This window comes from Bos javanicus, chromosome 2, assembly GCF_032452875.1.
Source record: "Bos javanicus breed banteng chromosome 2, ARS-OSU_banteng_1.0, whole genome shotgun sequence".
NCBI lineage: Eukaryota > Metazoa > Chordata > Mammalia > Artiodactyla > Bovidae > Bos > Bos javanicus.
In genome coordinates this window covers 14650326-14678043 of record NC_083869.1, presented here as the reverse complement: position 1 = coordinate 14678043, position 27718 = coordinate 14650326, and the positions used below count along the sequence as shown (strand labels likewise).

At 40.5% G+C, this 27718-nt stretch overlaps 1 protein-coding gene and 1 pseudogene across 1 annotated transcript in view; one reads left to right on the top strand and one right to left on the bottom strand.

The window, feature by feature from the left end:
• The window catches only part of PPP1R1C (protein phosphatase 1 regulatory inhibitor subunit 1C), a 52266-nt gene that overhangs the window by 9547 nt on the left and 15001 nt on the right, over nt 1–27718 (top strand). The window lies entirely within an intron of this gene.
• Nucleotides 12926–13893, bottom strand: LOC133235426 (proteolipid protein 2-like; annotated as a pseudogene).

Genomic DNA, 27718 nt, shown 5'->3' with positions numbered 1-27718 from the left:
ATCAGGATACAATAGCTTCAATTAGATATTAATTAGAGATGTAAAGAGTAATAGAATGAGGATAGCTCAGTAGGAAAATTCAGTGGAGAAAAGAGGCTGAGTAGCTTGGTTTACTCGGGAGACCAATAAAACTTCAAGACAAGAAGCTTGCACCACTTACGTAGGCCGCAGGCGTCCTTCCGTTCTCCCGAAGGAGAGGAGACACTGAGGCCTCCCCGGTCGGATTTTAGAAGCCCAGGCAAAATTAGTAAACTTGGTGGGTTCCGCGCTCCACATGGAGATTCAGCCAAAGTTTGAGAGAGAGAGCGACATGGGGAGACCAGTATTTCGAGAAACTGATCCCAATTCTTTATTTTCCATGGTCTACTTTTATACACTGAGATGTTATGCAAAAGTCATGCGGGGTTAGCAGTCCTGACTTTTATCAAAGTCAGGTGCTTCATACAAATGTATACAGAGGTCTTAGGGGTGTTACATCATCTTCTGGCCAGGGGGCCTGCTGACAATTTATGACCCTCTCCTTGTGACAGCGGTCAGTCAACCAGGACACTTCTTTCTCCAGGGGTGATTATTCTTAAAAAGACTCCACCTTCTGAAGGTACCAGATAAAGTTACATACCTATAGGGTGAGGGTGTAGTGGGTTTTAATCAAGGAAAGAATTTACTTAGCCTAAGGTCTAATGTGATTAATATCAAAGGTTAATACTTATTTCTTCTATATATTCATTAATGTGTGTAAGGGCAGGGGATGTGGAGACTTAGCAACAAACATTGGCTCAACAAATGAAAAACCCTTCACCAAAACAATTTCTAATCATCCCACTATACTATACTAATAGTTTTCTAACTTCTCTAAAGAACCTGTTTTTAGAAGGTTTAAAGCATCTCGTGCCTCTCACAGTTGGGAGGCTGTGAGTAATCACATGTGGCCGGACAAGCCTGTCAGGCAGGCTAGAGAACCTTCAGAGGAGTTTGTAGGTTGAAACACTCCTATCACATCCAGGAATTATTATTAACTGGAGCTGTAAGTTAACTCTTTTTCCGAAAGAGGTGGTGGGGGACAGCCCCCCGTAAAGTCAGAGGTGTAGGTGAGAGCACAAAGTAGTAAAGTAGGTAGACTCTGGTTTTGGGGATAGATGCTCAAGAATTTCCAGGGGGACTCCTGAGGCTCGATCCCGCCTTTGCGTATGTCGAGCCTCCTTCCTCATGACCTTTGCCATGGGCAGAGGTCCTCACGCCGGCTCCCCGCAAACAACAACAAATCTAACTAAGCCATGTAGTTAATGGAGAAAATTATTTCTGTATTTATTTTAGACTTGCTAAGGAGCAAGCTTCAAACTTTGAATATTCTATCCTTTCTCTCACCATTTTCTACTCATGACTTTGACCAAGTAGTGATCTGTTGCTGTTCCAGCAATACAAGACATAATTTGGTAGCAGAATTTACCTGGGGCTTAAGCTGACATACCCACACAGGGTCCAGACAGATGCCTGCCTGGGCTCCATGTAGGATACTGTGGGTACTGTGGTTTACTTGGAGGGTGCAAGCTCCATTCAAGGCTGTCAAACTACACAGATAAAACTACAAAGAAAGAAAAAAAAGTGCTGTAAGGGATGGAAGCACCTATGTGGTTAAGATTTTAGAGATGTTGGAAAATATCTTCCTAAATCAGTTTCCATACTACCTGAAATTTTACCTTTTGAAGTTGTTACTATACACTGTTACTATAGTCCATCTTCTGAGAAAACACCAGGACTCTGACCAGATGTAAGACTACATTGTCTCGGCACTTGAGAAAATAGTCCACCTGGAGATCAAAAAGCCTGAGGTGGAGAGAAAGGAAGGTCTTGGTGCAAACATCCCAGCTGCCAAGATTAGGGACCTCCAAATTCATCTCTTCCCTCCCAGTCTCTTTGTTCATATTGCCTTCTCCATGCTTGGCCCTTCATATCTTCCTTAGTGTTTCAGAGGCCCTTAGAAAGTGTTGGGAGAAGTTAAATCTATGAGTCTTTTCTGTATTATGGACAGAAGTTTATCTATGAATTTAATTCAATGACTTTGTATCACTTTTAGTAATTCGATACAGTGACAATTATAGTGCTTATTAAGGCTGTTTATGAAATAAGTTACTAAAACATGCATTATCAAAGAGATATATCTTGACAGTCTGATTAGAATATAATGACAGTTTGACCTTGGCAAGAAAGCTAAAGAAAATGTAATGTGCGAACTAAGAAAAGCTAGGAAATTTGTAACCTTTCTGGGTTTTTGTTGTTTCATTCTCTGGATGGAGCAATTTTCCATCATTTTGGGAAACAATTTTATAATCACACTCTTTACATATAAATAAATATCTACCTGCTCATAAAAACAACTGAATACACAAATGGAAGAGTGAGAACAATAGTTATTTTGGAATTCAAGTTTTAGAATAATTTGCCTCAATGATTTAACATCACTTTATGCTATTTTCCCCTGTTGAAGAATAAACTATTAGGACACACACACACAAATATTCCCATGCACAAACACACATACATATGCACATATAAGCCAAATACCTAACTATGTGTAAAAACATCACAGGCTATTTACTCATATAGTAAACTCTACCTCCACCATAAGTGATCTGACTTTAAATAGGCTAGGAACCAAAGTATCTAGAAAAGCTTTGTGAATTCTGGTTACAAATGGAATAAAGCTAATAGTTATTAAATTTCTAACCCTTTGAAATAAATCAAAAACTAACCACATTATTTGAAAATTCATGAATAAAAAACATTGAAATTACTAGATTACTAGCTTCAAATAGTGAGATTTGTTAATTTTTTTTTTAATCAGAAGAGTATCTTTAAAAATAAGTTACATTTATTGAATATTAGTTACTCTGACTATTTTCTCATTTTGGAGGTTTCTTGTGCCCATTTTCATAATTCATGAATACAGGGAGAATTATTATAATTATATACAGAAGTGTTATAATTAGATACAGAAACTGAGCTCCTCCTCTACCACCTGAAAATCAATGTCTAGCTGAAATGTGTCCCCCCACATTAACATCAACATTTAAACTGTTGAACTCAACATATCTGTTAATGGTATCTTCATTCCTCCAATTGCTGAACCATACAAACTTGGAATCATGTCCAACTCCTCTCTTTCTCCCTTGCCTCTTGAAGAGCAGTGGCTCTTCTGCTGACTCTTCTGTACAGGTTGAATCTAACTCACTTCCAAAATAATATGGTAACTCCCAAACTGCTTTTCCATGGCTTTAACACTGGGAGGTGGTTTTGTGTAGAGTTAAGAGCCCTAATTTCAGAATCAATGAACATATTATGCTGCTGCTGCTGCTGCTAAGTTGCTTCAGTCATATCCAACTCTCTGCGACCCCATAGACGGCAGCCCACCAAGGCTCCTCTGTCCCTGAGATTCTCCAGGCAAGAATACTAGAGTGGGTTGCCATTTCCTTCTCCAATAAATGCATGCATGCTAAGTCGCTTCAGTCATGTCCGACTCTGTGCAACCCCATGGACAGAAGCCCCCCACCAGGCTCCTCTGTCTATAGGATTCTCTAGGCAAGAATACTGGAGAGGGTTGCCATTGCCTTCTCCAGAACATATTATGACTTAGAATCAAATCATGGAATGACTGAATATATGTGTCTTAGATTCCAACTCTATGAAGCACATCATGGCAACTCCAACACTGGTTGTGTTGCTGGAATTAAGCAAGATGATGCATGATAGCACAATTGATGGGAGATTTATTCTTTCCCCATTCTGGTTTGTGTGAAAGGGTTTTGGCAGACTTAAATACATAATGGGTCACTTTTCAAAAGGAACTCATTATGAGCTCTAATATGTATACTATAATTTACCTGTCCTAGCTTTTTATTAGCCATGGCTAACGCACGGGGTGCTTTGTGGGCTGCCGTCTATGGGGTCGCACAGAGTTGGACACAATTGAAGCGACTTAGCAGCAGCAGCAGCAGCAACAATAATAATAATAATAAGGCATGTGAAGTTGTCTTAAGATTAGCTCATTATGTTTCATCATAATCTGCACATTATTACTATTTCTTGCTTTAAATAAGTCAATCGTTTCCACTGTAGTCTATGGAGTCTTTATTACACAAATTGTTGATAATTGTACTAAAGTTGAGATTTAAAGAAATGAACAGAAGAAAGGGAAATAATTGTGTTAGATTACGGCTAGCATTGCTGCTTTATAATTTCTATTTCTTTCTTTGCTTTTGGTGGAGGGCTTCAAGGCTGAACAGAGCCTTTGTTCATTTGCCATGGGTACCTTCCTGTTGAAAATAACTTCTCCAGATGGGCAGGATTTCAGATCAAGCAGGACAGACTCAGACTAGATTTGCTTTGCAAAAAGCACTCTAAGGACTATCTACTCTGCCTTCATGGATCCTAAACACAGCCCACCTGCTTCCAAGGATTAAAACGTTTTCAAGAAATAATGCCAGAGACCAACTCTCCATCACATTTCAGTGAAGTAAAATGTCACCAATGATTGAGCTAAAATGTCTCATCTCAAATTCTACCACAGGTCACTTTACTTTGTGAACAGCCCAGAATTCCTGGTTTACTTAGTCAATGATGGGCATCTTTTTGCTAAAGGTCTTGGAGACAGCACAAGATAGTTTCATACAATTCTATGGTCCACTGGCGGATAAGGCAATGGCACCCCACTCCAGTGCTCTTGCCTGGAAAATCCCATGGTCGGAAGAGCTTGGTAGGCTGCCATCTATGGGGTCGCACAGAATCGGACACAACTGAAGAGACTCAGCAGCAGCAGCAGCAGCATGGTCCACTGACATCATTGGAATCAAAGCAAACACCAGCTGTACTATTTATATGGACAGTTACGGTATAAGGGACATACATAAAATACATTTTGAAGTACATTTAGGACCTAAAAGACAGTATTACCTCTAAGCTACAAATAAAACATGTTTTAAAAACCATATAGGCTCAGAGGCAAATTTAAAGAAGTTGATAGTAACATATCTTACTTTCGGTTGTTTTATGATTTGCAAACTTATTTCATCTGTAATATATATATCCTTAACAACTTATGAGATGAGTATTATCACCTCCATTTTAGAAAGAGGGTGATGGGGAGCTGCTCAGGGTCAAAGGAGCTAGTACATTACTGGGTCTGAAATTTAAACACCGGTTGTCTATCCAAGGTCAGGATGCTTTCCACTACATTAATAACATTTTTCTACTAATAAGCAACATCATACCCTTACTAGTTTATTTCTGTCTTCCTCAAGGAAGTAATTATAAGCAAGTTCTTCACTGTAGCTTGGCCAAGTGAGATTCTGTTTGATATGACACCAGAGTTTACTTCTTTCCATTTCAATGCATGTGAGTTTGTTCTGGAGTGATAATTCTATACCTTTTTGCTCTTTTCTTGGATAACTTACTAGATAAGAGGAATTTAGAGTTTTTAACACTAGATCTTCTATTATATTAACAAAAAATCAGATAACCAAACAGAAATATAAATCTTTCCCATTATTCCATTCTTAGAGTTAGACCTTGTCATTTATGCATCTGTTTGTTTGCACACCTATTTATCTGCACTTAGCAAGCACGCATGCATTAGTAACATAACTGTTTCAAAACGTTAGTTGGAGGGCCAACAGTTTACATTTGGATCCTAGTTGACCAAGAACACTTCCCTGGTGGCTCAGATGGTAAAGAATCTTCCTGCTGTGTAGGAGACCTGGGTTCGATCACTGGGTTGGGAAAATTCCCTGGAGAAGGGAATGGCTACCCACTCCAGTAGTCTTGCCTGGAGAATTCTATGGACAGAGGAATCTAGCAAGCTACAGTCCATGGGGTCGCAAAGAGTCAGACGCAACTTAGTCATGAAACAATAACAGATTATTATGTAATAAGATTCCTTGTTCTTAAAAAGCAGAGGCATCACTCTGCCAACAAAGGTCTGTATAGTCAAAGCTATGATTTTTCCAGTAGTCACGTACTGATGTGAGAGTTGGACCATAAAGAAGGCTGAGTGCTGAAGAAAAATGCTTTTGAACTGTGGTCCTGGAGAAGATTCTCTAGAGTCCCTAGGACAGGAAGGAGATCAAATCAGTCAATCCTAAAGGAAATCAACTCTGGATATTCATTGGAAGGACTGATACTAAAGCTGAAGCTCCAATACTTTGGTCACCTGATGCGAAGAGCTGACTCATTAGGGAAGATCTTGATGCAGGGAAAGACTGAGAGCAAGAGAAGAAGGGGCGACAGAGGATGAGATGGTCGGACGGTATCACTGACAATGGACGTGGGTTTGAGCAAACTCCAGGAGACAGTGAAGGACAGAGAAGCCTGGCATGCTGCAGTCTATGGGGCTGCAAAGAGTCAGACATGACTGAGTGACTGAACAACAGCAACAAGATTCTTAGTTCGTAAAGTAGAACGCTTAGACTTTATTTTTTTTTAATAGTTTTGGATCAATGTTTTGATGAAGGAAAAAAGTTACTAAGCACCAAAAGAAGCACCAAAATGATCTTTCAAAGAACTAAAATATATTAGCTTTTTAAATAGTTTATTAATGTGCCTCATGATCTAGACTGATGTAATGCTTTAAACGCTCCTATCCAAATTACAAATAGAGACAAATTCGTATTAATTGCCACCAAACATTTGGTAGTCAGGAGCACGTATGAAAATAATCTGTTATAAGCTCACTCCAAATATCTGTACATTGTGATTCTCACCTTCTTTTCCTATAACTTGTAGAAATATTCTTTGCAGAGCCATGATATTAAAAAAAAAAATCATCAATCATCTTATCAGACAGGATTGACCTGTTATTTTCACACAGCCAAGCAAAGAGGAACTAAAAAGCCTCTTGATGAAAGTGAAAGAGGAGAGTGAAAAAGTCGGCTTAAAGCTCAACATTCAGAAAACTAAGATCATGGCATCTGATCCCATCACTTCATGGGAAATAGATGGAGAAACAGCAGAAACAGTGTCAGACTTTATTTTTTTGGGCTCCAAAATCACTGCAGATGGTGATTGCAGCCAGGAAGTTAAAAGACGCTTAGGGCATCTGGAAGTTCCCTGGTGGCTCAGATGGTGAAGCATCTGTCTACAATGGGAGACCTGGGTTCAATCCCTGGATTGGGAAGATTCCCTAGAGAAGGAAATGGCAACCCATTCCAGTACTCTTGCCTAGAAAATCCCATAAACGGAGGAGCCTGGTGCAGGCTACTGTCCATGGGGTTGCAGAGAGTTGGACACAATTGAGCGACTTCACTTCACTTCATTTTAGATAGCATATTAAAAAGCAGAGACATTACTTTGCCAACAAAGGTCCATCTAGTCAAGGCTATGGTTTTTCCACTGGTCATGTATGGATGTGAGAGTTGGACTGTGAAGAAAGCTGAGCGCCGAAGAATTGATGCTTTTGAACTGTGGTGCTGGAGAAGACTCTTGAGAGTCCCTTGGACTGCAAGCAGATCCAACCAGTCCATCCTAAAGGAGACCAATCCTGGGTGTTCATTGGAAGGACTGATGCTGAGGCTGAAACTCCAATACCTTGGCCACCTCATGCGAAGAGTTGACTCATTGGAAAAGACCTTGACGCTGGGAGGGATTGGGGGCAAGAGGAGAAGGAGACGACAGAGGATGAGATGGCTGGATGGCATCACCGACTCGATGCACATGAGATTGGGTGAACTCCGGGAGTTGGTGATGGACAGGGAGGCCTGGCATGCTGTGATTCATGGGGTCCCAAAGTTGAACAAGACTGAGCGACTTAACTGAACTGAACTGAAGCAAAGGGTAAGGAGCCTCCTTTGGAGAGGAGAGTGGTGGTTAATAACATTGTGACAACTATCAACACATCAGAATTGTAAGGAAGTATATAAATTGTTAATATTTAAACTACTGTTTTAAAGACCTCTGTAGTTTGTGCTTGTATTTTAGATCTACACCACATATTCTTGCCTCATCTTTTCCAAATAGCACTTTTGTATTTTACTTCATTTGCTCCTCTCTGCTTCTTAGCCTGACATCTAAGATTCTTGACAATATGTGTTGAACCAAATACCCCAACTCCACTTTATTCCCAGGCCTGAACCTGTTCCTCTGACAAGACTGGCTACTTGTCTTCTAACAATTTCCACATTAAATCTTTAAACAGAAATTTTTTCTGACTTAGAATGTCCTCACCAGTACTTTATTTTACTAAATACTTGTATTTTTAAAGATGCTCAGATTTTCTCATTTTATTCATTTCTGGACATGGACATTTACCAAAAATATATCTTCTCATAGCTTAGAGCAGAAAAATATTAATACTACGTTGGGCTCAGATGGTAAAGAATCTGCCTGCAATGCAGGAGATCCAGGTTCAATCCCTGGGTCAGGAAGAGCCCCCGGAGAAGGGAAAGGTTACCCACTCTAGCATTCTTGCCTGAAGAATCCCATGGACAGGGGAGCCTGGTGGGCTACAGTCCATAGAGTTGGAGAGTCAGCCACGGCTGAGCGGCTAACACTCATTCACTCACTCATGCTCCATACTAGAGTACAGTTTGGTAGTGGTTTAAATTCACAAGTTTCCTGTATCCTACTACAGCTGAACATTGATTCAGTCTGTGACATCTCCAACTTAATAAAGTCAAGAGTCATTCTCTATGGTTTTTGTTGAATTGCCACTTTTTTTTTTTTTTCCTGAAACTAAACCTTACCCTTTGGACTGGATAAAAGAGTAATTAATCATTGAAAAAAGGAATACTCAACACCCACCTTAACTTCCACTGAAACTATCCTCATCCATTAATTTTGTTTGAAAGGATTATTTTTGATAAGCAAAGGAAACATGCAGTAAACCTGGTAAAGACCATGGTACTGGTTCTATTTTGGTCTCAAATCTATGCAGGATTACTTTCTGTAAGAATCCCAAATTGATGATTAGTCAGACTCCACTTGACAATTTCCAGTGATAAGTTAGGCTGTTTTTGAAGCATCATGGTTATGACTAGATAGCTCTGTTAGAAAGTTATGCCTTATATCTAGTTGGAGTATCCTTCAATCTTTTAGCTACTGATCTTGCTGTGCTCTTCTAAAGGATTTCAGAAAAAGTATAGTACTTCTTCCAACTGAGAACCCTTCATATTTTGGGGGACAGACTTCCTGTTTACTCTCAGTTCTCTCTTGAATAAAATTTTCAGTTACATTCAGTTCAGTTCAGTTCAGTCGCTCAGTTGTGTCTGGCTCTGGCTCTTTGTGACTCCATGAACTGCAGCACTCCAGGCCTCCCTGTCCATCACCAGCTCCTGGAGTCCATCCAAACCCATGTCCATCGAGTCGGTGATGCCATCCAGCCATCTCATCCTCTGTCATCCCCTTCTCCTCCCGCCTTCAATCTTTCCAAGCATCAGGGTCTTTTCCAATGAGTCAGCTCTTCACATCAGGTGGCCAAAGTATTAGAGTTTCAGCTTCAACATCAGTCCTTCCAATGAATACCCAGGACTAATCTTTAGGATGGACTGGTTGGATCTCCTTGCAGTCCAAGGGACTCTCAAGAGTCTTCTCCAACACCACAGTTCAAAGGCATCAGTTCTTCAGCGCTCTGCCTTCTTTATAGTCCAACTCTCACATCCATACATGACCACTGGAAAAACCATAGCCTTATATTTCTTCAAATTGAAATGTAGTTGATTTACAATATTATGTTAGTTTCAGGTGTATATCAAAGTGATTCAGTTACACATAAAGGTATTTTCACATTCTTTTCTATTACAGGTTATTACAAGATATTGAATTTTTTGTGCTATACAGTAAATCCTGTTGCTTATCTATTTCATGTATAGTAGTTTGGATCTGTTAATCTTATACTCTTGTCTATGATTATGATATGGTTTTCAGAAATCTCACCATTTTGCTCCCTAGTGATACTCAAATTGTATTTTTCAGCATGGTACCCAAATTTCACTCTTAATTTAGCAGTTAATTATTGAACATCTATTACAGGCCAGCACCAGATATATATATATATATATATATATATATATATATATATATTATAGTAAATGAGAATTCACAAATGAAAGGTGATGGGGTTTGTGGTAGCAGAAATATAGGATACTTTAGAAGCACACAGAACACATAGCCCAGTTAGTAATGGCTTAATGAAGGAAGGAGATTTGTGCTGAACTTGGTGGAAAAAGCAGGAGTACTACTATTTAAGACAGAGAGGAAAACAGGGACAAAGTTTCAGAAGTAGAGCAAGGTAATGCAGATTCAAGGAAGTGAGAGGAGTCCAGAATGACACAGCTTGGAGTGGCATCAGGTAAGGGTGGCAATTAGGCAGGCACCATGCGGTGGGGGCATTATAAGCATTTTAAAAGGAGTTATGACTAGGAACCACTAAATGACTTTAAGCAGGAGAGCTCACATGCTCAAATTTTATTCTAAAATGATCCCTGTGGCTGCAGATAAAGAATGGATAGGAGGGAGAAGGTCTCAGGGGAAGTCAGTGGACTTGATTAATTGGATGGCCCAGGGGCGGGGAGGGGAATGGTAATAAAAAAGAAGTCTGAGTTAAGGCTATCAATACTGGCGCCTTTCCTAAAATGGCAGTGCACATTTGGAGAGGAGTGGGGAAAGGTGATGAATTCAGAATGGAATGCATTACTTTGGATACCTTAGATAAAAAGACAGCTCTCATTCAAATTCCAAATGAAATATTCATAACATTCCTGGAAGTAATGCCTGAATAATGGAACCACTGGTATTAAAAACCAATTTTCTAGAGCCTTTTAAGAGTAAGCACAATGTGCTTATAAAAATGAAATATTTACCGAGCAATTATTACCTTAATAATGTTTGCAATATATCTGCTCTAGGTTCAATATAATACTTGAAAAACAGTAATTGCTCTTAATCATTACAGATGTCCAATTAAACACATACATCATTAGCCAAGCAATTATGATTAGGCACTCAAGTCTACTTATCTGCTGAGTCAAAACTGCTGCCAATCTGGTGCATGAGTGTTATTCTAGGTCTGACCACTGTTCCATACGCATGCGCTCCAAGGAATAGCTAATCCTAAACTGTATGCCCTCAGTTCAACACATCTATTTAAATTCCAAGTCCAGTTGAAGCAAAATTTAAATTCTTCTTTGATGAATTGTATGTATTTCTCATTTTCGATGCTTAGCAGAGTGAGCATGTGTGGCTGAATGGGTTACCTAAGTATAAATCTTGGAAGCTGTTAAGATTTATAAAGTTAAAAGCAGCAAATTGTTTCAATCTATAACTAAGTGTATTTGTTATTCACCATATAACTACATGTGTTTTCTGCCATTTCTGTTATTTATGTCATTTTTTTCAAGTCTCAAATAAATGCCTGACTACGCTATCTACTTTGTCATTCTCTTATCCTCAGTCTTTTCCACCTCAATCTTAGAAAAACTGTATTCTAGAAGTATGGTATAATCAAAAGATGTAATCTTTAGAACTAGAAAGACCCAGGCCTGAATCCCAACTCTGCCATTTAACAGTTCTGTGACTTTAAGCGGGTCACCCATCATTTATGAGCTTCAGTTTGCTCACATACAAAATGTAATTAATAGTGTCAACCTCATTGAGTTGTTTTATTTTTTTTTTTTGTCATTTTAACATCTCTGATAATTTTTTTTAATTTTATTTTATTTAACTTTACAATACTGTATTGGTTTTGCCATATATCAAAATGAATCTGCCACAGGTATACATGTGTTCCCCATCCTGAACCCTCCTCCCTCCTCCCTCCCCATACCATCCCTCTGGGTCGTCCCAGTGCACCAGCCCCAAGCATCCAGTATCGTGCATCAAACCGGGACTGGCGACTTGTTTCATATATGATATTATACATTTTTCAATGCCATTCTCCCAAATCATCCCACCCTCTCCCTCTCCCACAGAGTCCAAAAGACTGTTCTATACATCAGTGTCTCTTTTGCTGTCTCGTATACAGGGTTGTTGTTACCATCTTTCTAAATTCCATATATATGCGTTAGTATACTGTATTGGTATTTTTCTTTCTGGCTTACTTCACTCTGTATACTAGGCTCCAGTTTCATCCACCTCATTAGAACTAGCAACCTAGATGTCCGTCAGCAGATGAATGGATAAGAAAGCTGTGGTACATATACACAATGGAGTATTACTCAGCCATTAAAAAGAATACATTTGAATCAGTTCTAATGAGTTGTTTTAAGGATGAAAATAATGAATGAAAATGCTTGATATTATAGCATCTCAGTATTACAGCCAATAGCAGTAATAGTTTTTCTAATAATCTGCATATGTGCATGCTAAATCGCTTCAGTCATGTCCACCTCTTTGCGACCCTATGGACCATAGCCTGCCAGGCTCCTCTGTCCATGGAATTCTCCAGGCAAGAATACTGGAGTGGGTAGCCTTTCTCTTCTCCCAGGAATCTTCCCAAACCAGGGATCTAACCAGCATCTCTTATGTCTGCTGCATTGCCACTGGGTTCTTTACCACTAGAACCACTTGGGAAGCCCAATAATCTGCCTCGTATTTATTTATTCCCCTACAGAACACTCTTCACCCCACATATACCCTGAGGGTGTTATTTAGAGTGGGTTACAACATGGGGCCTATAGTCTCAAATCTGAGGTACCCTCTTCTGTCATTTTGTTTCTTAGGTGGGGGCACTGTCCAGGCAGAACTGATGTCTGTCTGGATACTGCAGAAGGCGGACCTAGGCACACCCATAAAGGCAGACATACCCAGGAGCATTGATTGGCAGGCTAGAAGACAAATTCTTATGATAAAGGCACTTTTACCTCAACAGGAGCCTGGGAGTTGACTGGGAGTGTTGTAAGAGTGGGGAGGAGTTATTTCAAGGTTTATTTGCAGGTTGCTGAGAGAAATGAAGACAGTTCACCTATATCCAGCCATCTGCAGGGTCAGTAGGGGCTGCTATATGTCTTTGCAGCAACAAGTGAAAGTGAAAGTTGCTCAGTCCTGTCTGACTCTTTGCAACCCCATGGACTATACAGCCCATGGAATTCTCCAGGCCAGAATACTGGAGTGGGTAGCCTTTCCTTTCTCCAGGGATCTTCCCAACCCAGGTATCAAACCCAGGTCTCCTGCACTGCAGGCAGATTCTTTACCAGCTGAGCCACAAGGGAAGCCCAAGAACACTGGAGTGGGTAGCCTTTCTTTTCTCCAGGGATCTTCCCAACCCAGGTATCAAACCCAGGTCTCCTGCACTGCAGGCAGATTCTTTACCAGCTGAGCCACAAGGGAAGCCCAAGAATACTGGAGTGGGTAGCCTATGCCTTCTCCAGGGGATCTTCCCTACCCAGGAATCGAAGCGGGGTCTCCTTCATTGCAGGCAGATTCTTTACCAACTGAGCTATCAGGGAAGGGGAAGGTAATATAGGCATCATAATCAAAGAGTTACGCAGCGCATAAGGACAATACCCCCGCTGTGATTTTGGAGTTGTTTCCTCTCTTGACAAGCACCACAGTCCACAATGGAGGTGATCAGGTAGAGGATGATCGCTACAAGGGTTCAGAAGCAATCACTCCAAGGCTGGTTGATGATCTGTATCTTGGTGTGCAGGTCACACATGTAGACAACAAAGATAGTGGCAAAGATCATCTCTGTCACTGAAAAGGAGTACCCTGATGTCGAGGCACTAAAGCAGATCAGAATCACCAGGCACAATATATTCTCAGCAAACAGGAGAAATCCCTTTCTGGTGAGTGAGAAGTCAGTCAGCAGCCGGGGGCCCAGAGGCACCCAGAATCTGCCATGGTGTGGACCAGAGGCCCAAGAGGCACAGAGGACCTGCTCTCTTGTTTGTGGATTTGAGGACGGTGCATACCCAGCAGTCTTGCCCGCCTGCCATCTAGCCAGGAAGCACATTTTGATTGACAGCATTTTTAAGGAGATACTTCTACATACATAGTTGAAGGAGACATATATATGTAGTTGAAGGAGATACTGATGACTACGTTTATAGCTAAAACATATTAACATCCTAGCTTCTTTAAACCACAGGCATTGAATCAGACTAAGTATTTAATTTTGTCATTGTCTTTGATAATTAACTGTAAGAATCTGAGTTTCTGATTATATGGTCAATTGCACTTCTTTTATTAACTACTTAAAAGCAGTTAGACAGCCCTTTAACTTTAATGTTGGTTAATAGGCTGGGCCCTAAAATATTAAGTTTGTGTGATTCACAGCCAAATTTCAATTATAAAACTAAAAAGCTTTAATCTCACTTTCATCCATGATCTAAAAGGAATCTTTCTTTGTCATCACAAAGAATACATGATAATATATATAGTTTACCAATCTTTAAAGAGGTTTAGCATTCATTGAAGTCTTTGCCAAATACTTGATAGGCTAACAGATTTCATATTTTCCACTAAAGATTGATGTTCAAAGTGGACTAATTACATCCTTAGGTTACTTATTTATTTATTCATTTAGTATGAATTTAGCCATTAATTACTTAACTGGTTAAGAAAATGACATTTCTGGGAGCCATTTATATATGAGTAGATATAAACATGGAGAAGGAGATGGCACCCCACTCCAGTACTCTTGCCTGGAAAATCCCATGGACAGAGGAGCCTGGTGGGCTGCAGTCCATGGGGTTGCTAAGAGTCGGACACGACTGAGCGACTTCACTTTCACTTTTCACTTTTCTGCATTGGAGAAGGAAATGGCAACCCACTCCAGTGTTCTTGCCTGGAGAATCCCAGGGATGGGGAAGCCTGGTGGGCTGCCGTCTATGGGGTCACACAGAGTTAGACACGACTGAAGTGACTTAGCAGCAGCAGATATAAACATACAAATATATATTTACATATACATATATAAGGGTTTCCCTGGTGGCTCAGATGGTAAAGAATCTGCCTGCAATGTGGGAGACCTGGGTTCGAAACCTGGGTCAGGAAGATCCCCTGGAGGAGGGCATGGCAACCCACTCCAGTATTCTTGCCTGGAGAATCCCCTTGGACAGAGGAACCTGGAAGAAGACATGGGGTTGCAAAGAGCTGGACACGACTGAGCAACTAAACATATAGCGCACACATACATATATAAATATATGTAACCAAGATACGTCAATATACTTTAGAGTTAATATTTTATGCTTCCTGAATTAATAGAATTCCAGTCTAGGTTTGTTTCCAACTTGCTGTGGTACTTAACAGATTGATAAACCTTTCTAGGCATTTGGTTTGAAAAAATATAAAATGAAGAAGTGTCATATCAATTCTTGAGGAGATGAGGCCAGTGTGGCTTTCAGAGTCAAGGCTAAGTACAAATCACAGTCTGCCTAGGGGGTAGATGCTAGGTGAGTACAAGGATGACACTGGAAGTTTGTTCAGCAGAGCAGATTTGAGGTATGATCAATGTCAGAAGAGAAAGCAAAACCTTCGTGCATGTTTGGAATCAAGGATAAAACATTCATATCTGTTGTGTGCATGTAGACCTCATCACTCAATTTTAGGGGAAGTGAAGATGGAAGTGAATAAATTTTATTTGTCACTATAATAAAGCTGGGAGGGAAAAGAGAAAACAGGGAGCTTAAAGAAAAAAGAAAGAAAGCTGGGGGCCTGGGTGGAGGTTTTCATAAGATTAAGGTAAACCCCTAGAGTGGAAACTGCTCACTGCTTCATTGGAGCACTTCTCAATGTTGTACTTGGCAAAATACATTCATTCATCTCCATGCCTTTAACAGTAGTTTACTAAGAACACACTGTTTTCCTTGAAACTATCATACTGCAACCCCCTTTATAGTCTCAAAACAGATATGCGATACTAAAATTCTAAATTTCTGGGATGTCAACAGAGAAAGAAAAAATGTACTCTTTGCTTTTGCAGTGTAAAACAATGGGCAACTTATGTTAATGAATGGTCATTATTTGAAATTAATGTCAGTAAAAGAACATGGCTAGAGTTTGTTTTTTTTTTTTTTTTTTTGAGAATTTATGTCCATTTGGACTAATCAATTTATTTCTCTCAAATTTTATCTCTGTGATCCTATCTTTTTAAATAAAGAAAAAAATGGTAACAATGTGAAAAAATGACTTAACACTATACCTCTTGGTTATGATGATCTATCCAAAAGCAAAATAAAAATACTGAGAATGTAATTACTGAGCCCAGTTTTTGTATTAGGTGTCCTAAATAATGAAGACTGCAAGGATTTAATTTGTGAGCTTATAATCTAGTTTTATGAAACAAGACAAGGGAATGAGAACAGTTAAAAGATACAAGAAAAAACAGAAAGGAATTACAGTGAAACAAGATGATTCATTACTGAATGAATGATGTTAACAGTAAATGCTCTAAGAGTTCAGAGGAGTGAGAACTCTCAGAAGACTGATGTTTGTAGAACTGACTGTATAGAGAAGGTGGAGTTTCATTCCAGGCATAACCTGCAGAAAATCACATTTCTCCCTAGAAATGTGAAGATGATAGCTTGGGTCAATCGGACAGGAGCTGATGGTTAACGCGTACAAGACCAGTAAGAATTCAAGTATGTGGAAGCCAGTATGTGGAGGGGCTAGGATGAGTAATTTTGAATTTATTTTGCATAAAGTGGAAATTGCTGGCATTGTATGCTCAAATAAAGTTCATGATCAAATAAAGCTCAGTCCTGCAGCATGTGGGGGTAGAATGAGGATTGGCAGGAAGGTCAGTTGGGAGACCAATTGAAGAGCCCAGAAATGAGTGAGAAGGATATAAACTGCAGGATGGCAAAGTAATGGATTACAAAAGACAAATGTAAGACATTGAGAAAAATGAATCAGTTGACTGCCAAAACTGATTGCCTGGATGGATGTGAGATGATGAAGCTGAGAGAGTCAAGCAGGACTTCAGGTGTGGGTAGTATAAGGACTGGGAAATCCGGAGGAAGGAACTAAATTCTGTGGTCAAAATGAAGTTAGTTAGAAATGTAAAAATAATGGTTATGTAGCTAGTTTATAACCTGTTACACAAATTTACATAGTGCATGATGGCTCAGTGGTAAAGAATCCACCTGCCAACACAGGAGAGGCAAGAAATGTGGGTTCCATCTTTGGGTCAGGAAGATCCCCTGGAGGAAGAAATGTCAATCTACTCCCATATTCATGCCTGGAAAAATCCCATGGACAGAGGAGCCTGTTGGGCTACAGTCCATGGGGTTGCAAAGAGTTGGACATGACTGAGCAACTGAGCACATGCAATACATACATTCAGTTCAGTTCAGTCACTCAGTTGTGTCTGACTCTTTGCAACCCCATGAATCACAGCACGCCAGGCCTCTCTGTCCAACACCAACTCCAGGAGCCCACCCAAACTCATGTCCATTGAGTTGGTGATGCCATCCAACCATCTCATCCTCTGTCATCCCCTTCTGCTCCTGCCCTCAATTTTACCCAGAATCAGGATCTTTTCAAGTGAGTCAGCTGTTCTCATTAGGTGGCCACAGTATTGGCCTTCAACATTGTTGAAGCATTCAGCTTCAACATCAGACCTTCCAATGAACACCCAGGACTGATCTCCTTTAGGATGGACTGGTTAGATCTTCTTGCAGTCCAAGGGACTCTCAAGAGTCTTCTCCAATGGTACACTATTATTATATATTATAACCATATTTATGCCAGGATGGATGTGAGAGTTGGACCATAAAAAGGCTGAGCACTGAATAATTGATGCTTTCAAACTGCGGTGCTGGAGAAGACTCTTGAGAGTCCCCTGGACAGCAAGGAGATCAAAGCCATCAATCCTAAAGGAAATGAACCCTGAATATTCATTGGAAGGATGGATGCTAAAGCTGAAGCTCCAGTACTTTGGTCACCTGATACGAAGAGACAACTCAATAGAAAAGACCCCAATGGTGGGAAAGATTGAAGGCAGGATAAGAAGAGGGGGTGACAGAGGATGAGATGGTTGGATGGCATCACCAACTCAAGGGACATGAGTTTGAGCAAACTCTGGGAGATAATGAAGTAAGGGAAGCCTGAAGTGCTGCAGTCCATGGGGTCACAAAGAGTTGTGCATGACTTACCAACTGAACAACAAGATGCTTATACACAAAAGCCCAACTTCAAAAAAAGCACAGATGATAGACTCTATTTAAAAATGAGGTTCCGGATTTCCCAGGTGGTACAGTGAATAAGAATCTGCCTGCCAGTGCAGGGGACACAGATTTGATCCCAGATCCAGGAAGACTACACATGCCTCTGAGCAACTACTGAGCCTGAGTGCCACAAAGAGTTGGACACGACTGAGTGACTTTCATGTCACATTATATCTTCATAGATGCAACTTGAATTTTCCTAGGTATTGTCAGCCTATGGGCTATAGATATGATCTCATTTATAACAATTCTTAAGTTCCCTTGTGTGGTAGCCATTACCTACTAATGTGGGTCCTCGAACCCCATGCAAAATGCTTTCCCCAATAAAATGTTTTCTTGGGTCCCTTGGGTGAAGTATAACGTGTGTAGCACTTCTTATTTTTTTTACTGCTCCACTGGGCACAGTTGCTACTACTTGGAGTGTTTTAAACACCAGGTACATCTTGTTGCAGTCCGTAGCCACCCTCAGTCCTGATTCAATGCACCACGCTTTGTTTAGTCAACAATGTCTCTCTCGTTCCTTGATATTAACCTAATAGTGGGCCTCTAAAATACTTGGGCGGAGAAAGCAATGGCACCCCACTCCAGTACTCTTGCCTGGAAAATCCCATGGATGGAGGAGCCTGGAAGGCTTCGGTCTTTGGGGTCACTGAGGGTCGGACATGACTGAGCGACTTCACTTTCACTTTTCACTTTCATGCATTGGAGAAGGAAATGGCAACCCACTCCAGTGTTCTTGCCTGGAGAATCCCAGGGACGGGGGAACCTGGTGGGCTGCCATCTATGGGGTCGCACAGAGTCAGACACGACTGAAGTGACTTAGCAGCAAAATACTTGGGAGCAAAGTCATTATAAAGTTTGGTAATGTATCTCTTTCAGGTTTTAGGTACAGTTCCTTTCTCCATTTTTGGATGAGGAGATGAGTTCAATGAGATTAAGCAATGGCAGATACCATATGACAAATTAATGGCAGAACTGGGATTCAAACTCAGATCTGTCTACACACCTTGTACTCCTAATCACAGAGTTTTAAATAACTATATAAGTGTCAGGCAATCTCATGTAAAAGTATTAAAATAAGCTCTGGAGATCAGATACAGAGGTTTATCAAATCAAAACGGAAACAAATTTCTGTACTGAACCAAGTTCTGTAACTCATTTGGTGAAACAGGCAATAATTTCAAAGTAAGTAGGGGCTTTCAGATACATCTCTACAAAAACAGCTTAACAATAGCAGATATATTAAACAATTGAGATGCTTAAGAAATTAGCTTCCTGGAAATACGAACATGCTGAAACTGGTTTAAACAAGTTAGATGCTTGACATGTGATACTGAAGATCCACGAGAAACATAATTAGTTCTCAGACTGGAGCATGAGATTATAGAAAAGGATTAAAAAGACTATAGTACCATCAGTTCAGTCGTGTATGAATCTTTGTGAACCCGTGGACTGCAGCATGACAGGCTTCCCTGTCCAACACCAGTTCTCGGAGCTTGCTCAAATTCATGTCCATAAAGTTGGTGATGCCATCCAGCCATCTCATCCTCTGTTGTCTCCTTCTCCTCCTGCCTTCAATCTTTCCCAGCATCAGGGTCTTTTCAAATGAGTCAGTTCTTCGCATCAAGTGGCCAAAGTATTGGATTTTCAGCTTCAGCATCAGTCCTTCCAATGAATATTTAGGACTGATTTCCTTTAGGATGGACTGGTTGGATCTTCTTGCAGTCCAAGGGACTCTCAAGAGTCTTCTCTTGAGTCTTGAGTCAAGACTCAAGTAAGTCTTGGGCATGACTTGAGTAAGTCATGCCCAACTCAAGTCTTCTTTTGAGTCTTCTGTGTACACCATAGTTGGAGTACATACCACAACACAACACCATAGTACCATATAAGTATTTAAATTTAAAAAGCATTATTCTTATTTTTGATTTGATAAATTGTTTCAATGTACTTATGAATATTCATACTGTGAATCTTGATATGAAAAATCTGAGGTAAGTAGATTATATGTTTTAATTTTCATATTATCACTGCATAGATGAGACAAAAGAGGAGTAATACCTTAACTAGTAAAAAAGTTATTGGATTCTAGATGGAGGGGTTGACTTAGATCATATCTAAATGGCCTACTGGCTTCCCTACTTTCTTCAATTTAAGTCTGAAATTTTCAATAAAGAGTTCATGATCCAGGCCATAGTCAGCTCCCAGACTTGTTTCTGCTGACTGTATAGAACTTCTCCATCTTTGGCTGCAAAGAACATAACCAATCTGATTTTGGTATTGACTTGGTGATGTCCATGTATAGAGTCATCTCATGAGTTATTGGAAGAGGGTGTTTGCTAAGACCACTCTTGGCAAAACTCTGTTCACCTTTGCACTGCTTCATTTTGTACTGCAAGGCCACACTTGCCCATTTCTTCAGGTATCTCTTGACTTCCTACTTAGCATTCCTATCCCCTGTGATGAAAAGGACATCTTTTATTGGTATTAGTCCTAGAAGGTCTTGTAGGTCTGCAAATCCCTTATGATTATACAGTGGGAGTGCCAAATAGATTCAAGAGACTAGATCTGATAGACAGAGTCCTGAAGAACTATGGATGGAGGGACGTAAAATAGTACAGAAGGCAGTGATCAAAACCATCCCCAAGAAAAATAAATGCCAAAAGGCAAAATGGTTGTCTGAGAAAGTATTACAAATTGCTGAGAAAAGAATAGAAGTGAAAGGCAATGGAGAAAAGGAAAGATATACCCATCTGAGTGCAGTGTTCCAAAGAATACCCAGGAGAGATAAGAATGGCTTCCTCAGTGATAGGTACAAAGAAATAGAGGAAAACAATAGAATGGGAAAGACTAGAGATTTCTTCAAGAAAATTAGAGATACCAATGGAACATTTCAAGCAAAGATAGGCACAATAAAGGACAGAAACCTAACAGAAGCAGAAGCTATTAAGAAGAGGCGGCAAGAATACACAGAACTATACAAAAAAGTTCTTAATGCTCCAGACGCTGTGCTCACTCACGAGGAGCTAGACATCCTGGGGTGTGAAGTCAAGTAGGCCTTAGGAAACACTACTAAGAACAAAGCTAGTGGAGATGATGGAATTCCAGCTGAGCTATTTCAAGTCCTAAAAGAAGATGCTGTGAAAGTGCAGCACTTAATATGCCAGCAAATTTGGGAAACTCAGCAGTGGTCACAGGACTGGAAAGGTCAGTTTTCATTTCAATCCCAAAGAAGGGCAATATCAAAGAATATTCAAACTACTGCACAATTGCATTAATGTCACATGATAACAAGGTAATTGCTAGGCTTCAACAGTACATGCAAGAACCAAGAATTTGAGGAAACTCAGATTGCCAACATTTGTTGGTCACAGGACTGGAAAGGTCAGTTTTCATTTCAATCCCAAAGAAGGGCAATATCAAAGAATATTCAAACTACTGCACAATTGCATTAATGTCACATGATAACAAGGTAATTCTCAAAATCCTTCAAGCTAGGCTTCAACAGTACATGCAAGAACCAAGAATTTCCAGATATACAAGCTGGATTTAGAAAAGGCAGAGGAAACAGATATCAAATTGCCAACATTTGTTGGATCACAGAAAAAGTAAGGGAATTCCAGAAAAACATCTATTTCTACTTCACTGACTACGCTAAAGCCTTTGACTGTGTGGATCATAAAAACTGTGGAAACTTAAACAGATGGGAATACCAGACCACCCTACCTGTCTCCTGAGAAAGCTGTAGGCAGGTCAAGAAGCAACATTTAGAACTGCAAATGTAACAATGGACTGGTCCAAAATTGGGAAAGGAGTATGTTGAGGTTGCATACAGTCACCCTGCTTATTTAACTTCTATGAAGAGTACATCATGCGAAATGCCAGGCTGAATGAGTCACAAGCTAGAATCAAGGTTGCTGGGAGAAATATCAGTAATCTCAGATGCACAGATGACACCACCCTTATGGCAGAAAGTGAAGAGTAACTAAAGAGACTCTTGATAAAGATGAAAGAGGAGGGTGAAAAAGCTGACTTAAAACTCAGTTCAGTTCAGTTCAGTCGTCAGTCGTGTCTGACTCTCTGCGACCCCATGAACCACAGCACGCCAGGCCTCCCTGTCCATCACCAACTCCCAGAGTTCACTCAAACCCATGTCCATTGAGTTGGTGATGCCATCCAACCATCTCATTCTCTGTTGTCCCCTTCTCCTCCTGCCCTCAATCTTTCCCAGCATCAGGGTCTTTTCCAATGAGTCAGCTCTTCACATCAGGTGGCCAAAGTATTGGAGTTTGAGCTTCAGGATCAGTCCTTCCAATGGACACCCAGGACTGATCTTTAGGATGGACTGGTTGGATCTCCTTGCAGTCCAAGGGACTCTCAAGAATCTTCTCCAGCACCACAGTTCAAAAGCATCAATTCTTCAGCGCTCAGCTCTCTTTATAGTCCAACTCTCACATCCATACATGACCACTGGAAAAACCACAGCCTTGACTAGACGGACCTTTGTTGTCAAAGTAATGTCTCTGCTTTTCAATATGCTATCTACATTGGTCATAACTTTTCTTCCAAGGAGTAAGCGTCTTTTAATTTCATGGCTTCAATCACCATCTGCAGTGATTTTGGAGCCCCAAAATATAAAGTCTGACACTGTTTCCGCTGTTTCTCCACCTATTTCCCATGAAGTGATGGGACCAGATGCCATGATCTTCGTTTTCTGCATGTTGAGCTTTAGGCCAACTTTTTCACTCTCCTCTTTCATCAGGAGGCTCTTAATTCTTCTTTGCTTTCTGCCATAAGGGTGGTGTCATCTGCATATCTGAGGTTATTGATATTTCTCCCGGCAATCTTGATTCCAGCTTGTGTTTCTTCCAGTCCAGCATTTCTCATGATGTACTCTGCATATAAGTTAAATAAACATAGTGACAATATACAGCCTTGACGTACTCCTTTTCCTATTTGGAACCAGTCTGTTGTTCCATGTCCAGTTCTAACTGTTGCTTCCTGACCTGCATACAGGTTTCTCAAGAGGCAGGTCAGGTGGTCTGGTATTCCCATCTCTTTCAGAATTTTCCACAGTTTATTGTGATCCACACAGTCAAAGGCTTTGGCATAGTCAATAAAGCAGAAATAGATGTTTTTTTTTTAACTCTCTTGCTTTTATGAGTATCCAGTGGATGTTGACTTAATACTAAACATTCAAAAAACTAAGATCATGGCATTCAACCCCATCACTTTGTGGCAAATTGATGGGGAAAAAATGGAAACAGTGAGAGACTTTATTTTCTTGGGCTCCAAAATCATTGCAGACAGTGACTGCAGCAATGAAATTAAAAGAAGCTTGCACCTTGGAAGGAAAGTTATGACAAACCTAGACAGTGTATTAAAAAGCAGAGACATCACTTTGCCAACAAAAGTCTGTCTAGTCAAAACTATGGTTTTTCCAGTAGTCATGTATGGATATGAGAACTGGACCATAAAGAATGCTGAGCACCAAAGAATTGATGCTTTGGAACTGTGGTGCTGGGGAAGATTCTTGAGAGTCCCTTAGACAGCAAGGAGATCCAACCAGTCAATTCTAAAGGAAATCAGTCCTGAATATTCATTGGAAGGACTGGTGCTGAAGCTGAAGCTCCAATATTTTAGCCACCTGATTTGAAGAAATGACTCACTGGAAAAGACCCTGATGCTGGGAGAGATTAAAGGCATAAGGAGAAAAGGCAGCAGAGGATGAGATGGTTCGATAGCATCATCAACTCAATGGACATGAATCTGAGCAAACTCCAGTAGATAGTGGAGGACAGGGGAGTCTGGCGTGCTGCAGTCCAAATGTCAGACACGACTTAGGGGCTGAACAACAACAACAATAACAACATGGGTGCTTAACATGTATCTCTTCAAGGATTAAATCATATGATGCCGATGCTGGCCTTTATCACCCCCTGAAGGAGTTCAGGGAGGATAGAAAAAATGAGGAACTTTGTGCTCTGGAAAAAATGGCAGGACAGGTCTTCAGATAGTTAAATATTTCAGGAGCTGATTTTACAAGCCCTACTCTTGTATCTCTTCATATCTACTAAAATACTAAAACCCTTCATGGTGAGGACTATTTCTCATGACTAGCAGAAGCTTCACAAGACTAGCAGAAACTTTCTGAAAAAAATATGTGCTTGATTGCATGTACTCTCCATTCATCAAAATCACTTATCCTTCCCTTTGTTCTCTTTGGAGCAATTTCTCAGAGCTATCTGAGGTGCTGTCTCCCAGGCTGCAGTACTCATTTTGCCCCTAATAAAATTTAACTTGCAACTCTCACATTGTACATTTTTTAAAGTGGATATAGGTTATCAATAAGACTGCTGCTACTGCTGTCCCTTCAGTCGTGTCTGACTCTGTGCGACCCCAGAGACAGCAGCCCACCAGGCTCCCCTGTCCCTGGGATTCTCCAGGCAAGAACACTGGAGTGGGTTGCCATTTCCTTCTCTAATGCATGAAAGTGAAAAGTGAAAGTGAAGTCGCTCAGTCGTGTCTGACTTCGAGACCCCATGGATTGCAACCTACCAGGCTCCTCCGTCCATGGGATTTTCCAGGCAAGAGTACTGGAGTGGGGTGCCATCGCCTTCTCCCAATAAGACTAAAGTGGCACAAAAAATACATGGCATCATTCACTAGTTACTGTACTGTACATAATATCCCCAGATCTTATTCATCTTACAACCCTGCTTGTGTTCTTTGGCAACATCTTCCCTTTTCTCTACCTCTAGACCCTGACAACCTTTCTGTTTCTTTGAGTTTTAATTTTTAAAATTTCATAGATAACTGAGATCATACAGTATTTGTCATTCTCTGATTAATTTCATTTAAACGTAATCCCTAAAGTTCCATCTCTGCTGTCACAAATGGCAGAATTTCTTTCTTTTCATGGCTGAATAATAGTCCATTATATCAGATGGTCCCTAGCTTATGATAGTTCAACTTCTATAATTTTTTCAACATTATGATGGTGCTACAGCAAAACTCACTTGGTAGAAACAAATTGAATTTTGATCTTTTCCTGGTCTAGTGATATTTGTTACCATACTCTGCTGACGCTGGGCAGCAGCAGCTAGCTGTACCTCACAGTGAGCCATGTGATCACAATGGTAAATACACTTGCAACCATTCTGGTTTCCACTTTCAGTACAGTATTTAAAAAATTACAGGAGATATTCAATACTTTATTATAAAAGTCTTTGTGTTAGATGATTATGCCCAACTCTAGGCTAATGCAAGTGTTCTGAACATGTTTAAGGCAGGTGAGGCTAAATTTGATGATCAGTAGGTAGGTATATTAAATGCATTTTCAACTTACAATATTTTCAATGTATGATGGAGTAATCAGGACATAATCCCATCATAAGTTAAGGAAGATCTATATGTATACCACATTTTATTTATTCATTCATCCATTAATGGACAGTTGGTTGTTTCCATATCTTGGCTGTTGTAAATAATACTTTAATGAATATAGGTGTTTTCTTTTTCTTTGGATAATTACCCAGATGTGGAACTTGTGGATCACAGGGTAGTTCTCTGGGTCAGGAATATCCTCTGAAGAAGGAAATGGCTACCCACTCCAATATTCTTACCTGGGAAATCCCATGGACAGAGGAACCTGGCTGGCTGCAGTCCATGGAGTTGCAAGGGCTGGACACAACTTATCAATGAAACCACCAGAGTAGCTCTATTTTTAATTTTTTTGGGAACCTCCACACTATTTTCTGTAGTGACTATTTTTTCCTTCAAACACTTTGAATATATTCTACTCTTTCCTGGACAGCAAGGTTTCTGCTGCAAAACCCAATCATAGTCTCATGGGAGTTCTCCTATATGTGAAGATTTTTCTCTTGCCTTTCTAAAAATTCTCCCTTTGTCCTTAATTTTAGACAGTTTTATTATATTGTGTCTTGGTAGAACATATTTTTGAGTTGAAATTTTTTGGAGAGCTATAAGCTTCATGTCAGAGAAGCCAATGGCACCCCACTCCAGTACTCTTGCCTGGAAAATCCCATGGACGGAGGAGCCTGGTGGGCTGCAGTCCATGGGGTTGCTAAGAGTCGGACACAACTGAACGACTTCACTTTCACTTTTCACTGTCATGCACTGGAGAAGGAAATGGCAACCCACTCCAGGGTTCTTGCCTGAGAATCTCAGGGACAGGGAAGCCTGGTGGGCTGCCGTCTATGGGGTCACACAGAGTCGGACACGACTGAAGCGACTTAGCAGCAAGTTTCATGTACTTGGAGTTGTAAACCTCACCCAAGATTTAAGAAATTCTCATCTTTTAAAATAATAAACTTTCTGCCCCCTTTTCCATCTCTTCTCCTTCTGGGATGCACAGATTACTTCTTTTAATAGTTTCCTATAGTTCACTTAGATTTCTTCACTCTTTTTCATTCTTTTGTTTCTTGTTTGCCTCTGACAGGATAATTTCAAATGACCTGCTTTCTACTTTACCAATTCTTTCTATTCTTTGATCAAGTCTACTCTTGCTCTCTATTGCCTTTTTCATTTCATTCATTGCATTCTTCTGCTCCAGAATTTCTATTTGGTACATATACATGTATACACAGAAAGTTCAACAAATCAGGTGTTCTTGATTCCTGATTTTTTTGAATTGTCTCTTGTTTGTTAAACTGTCTTTTTTTGACTCTTGTAGCTCACTGAGATTTCTTAAAACAACTATTTGTTCCAATATTTTATGTGGCAAACTGCAGATCTCCATTTCTGTGGTGTTAATATCTAGGACGGAGAAGGCAATGGCAACCCACTCCAGTACTCTTGCCTGGAAAATCCCATGGACGCAGGAGCCTGGTAGGTTGCAGTCCATGGGGTCGCTAGGAGTCGGACACGACTGGGCGACTTCACTTTCACTTTTCACTTTCATGCATTGGAGAAGGAAATGGCAACCCACTCCAGTGTTCTTGCCTGGAGAATCCCAGGGACGGGGAGCCTGGTGGGCTGCCATCTCTGGGGTTGCAGAGTCAGACACGACTGAAGCGACTTAGCAGCAGCAGCAGTATCTAGGACATTATGTGGTGTGCCATGTCTTTGATGACTTGCATCGCTCTCTTCACATATGAAGAAGCATTTGCCTACTTCAATCTCTATTGACTGGCTTCAGGAGAGAAACACCTCTGTCAGCCCTGTTAGGGATCTTGAGGCTAAGATTGTATACCTCCTCTAGATCCGGCAAAAACCAGGCTGAATGCTGACAGTCGCCCATTCACTTTCCCTAGGGCAATGCTGAATGCTCAGGTTTGTGTGCCTTCTTTCAGTCCCATGGAGTTGAGCCAGCTTTTGTGCTTGCTCACTAGTCTACTGAAAAAGCTTGCCCCTGCTGCCCTTGAAGGCAAGTGCATGACCTAGCACGAAGTGGGAGTGTGTGTGGGTGATGTGAATGGAGTCTGGGGGCCAGCTGGAAGGACCAATAGGCAGGTTACCCCTAGTAGCTTGTGGTGGGCTTCCTGATGGAGTCTGCAACACAGTTAGTAGGATCCACATCTCTTTAGTGCCCACCAAGAGCCTGACTG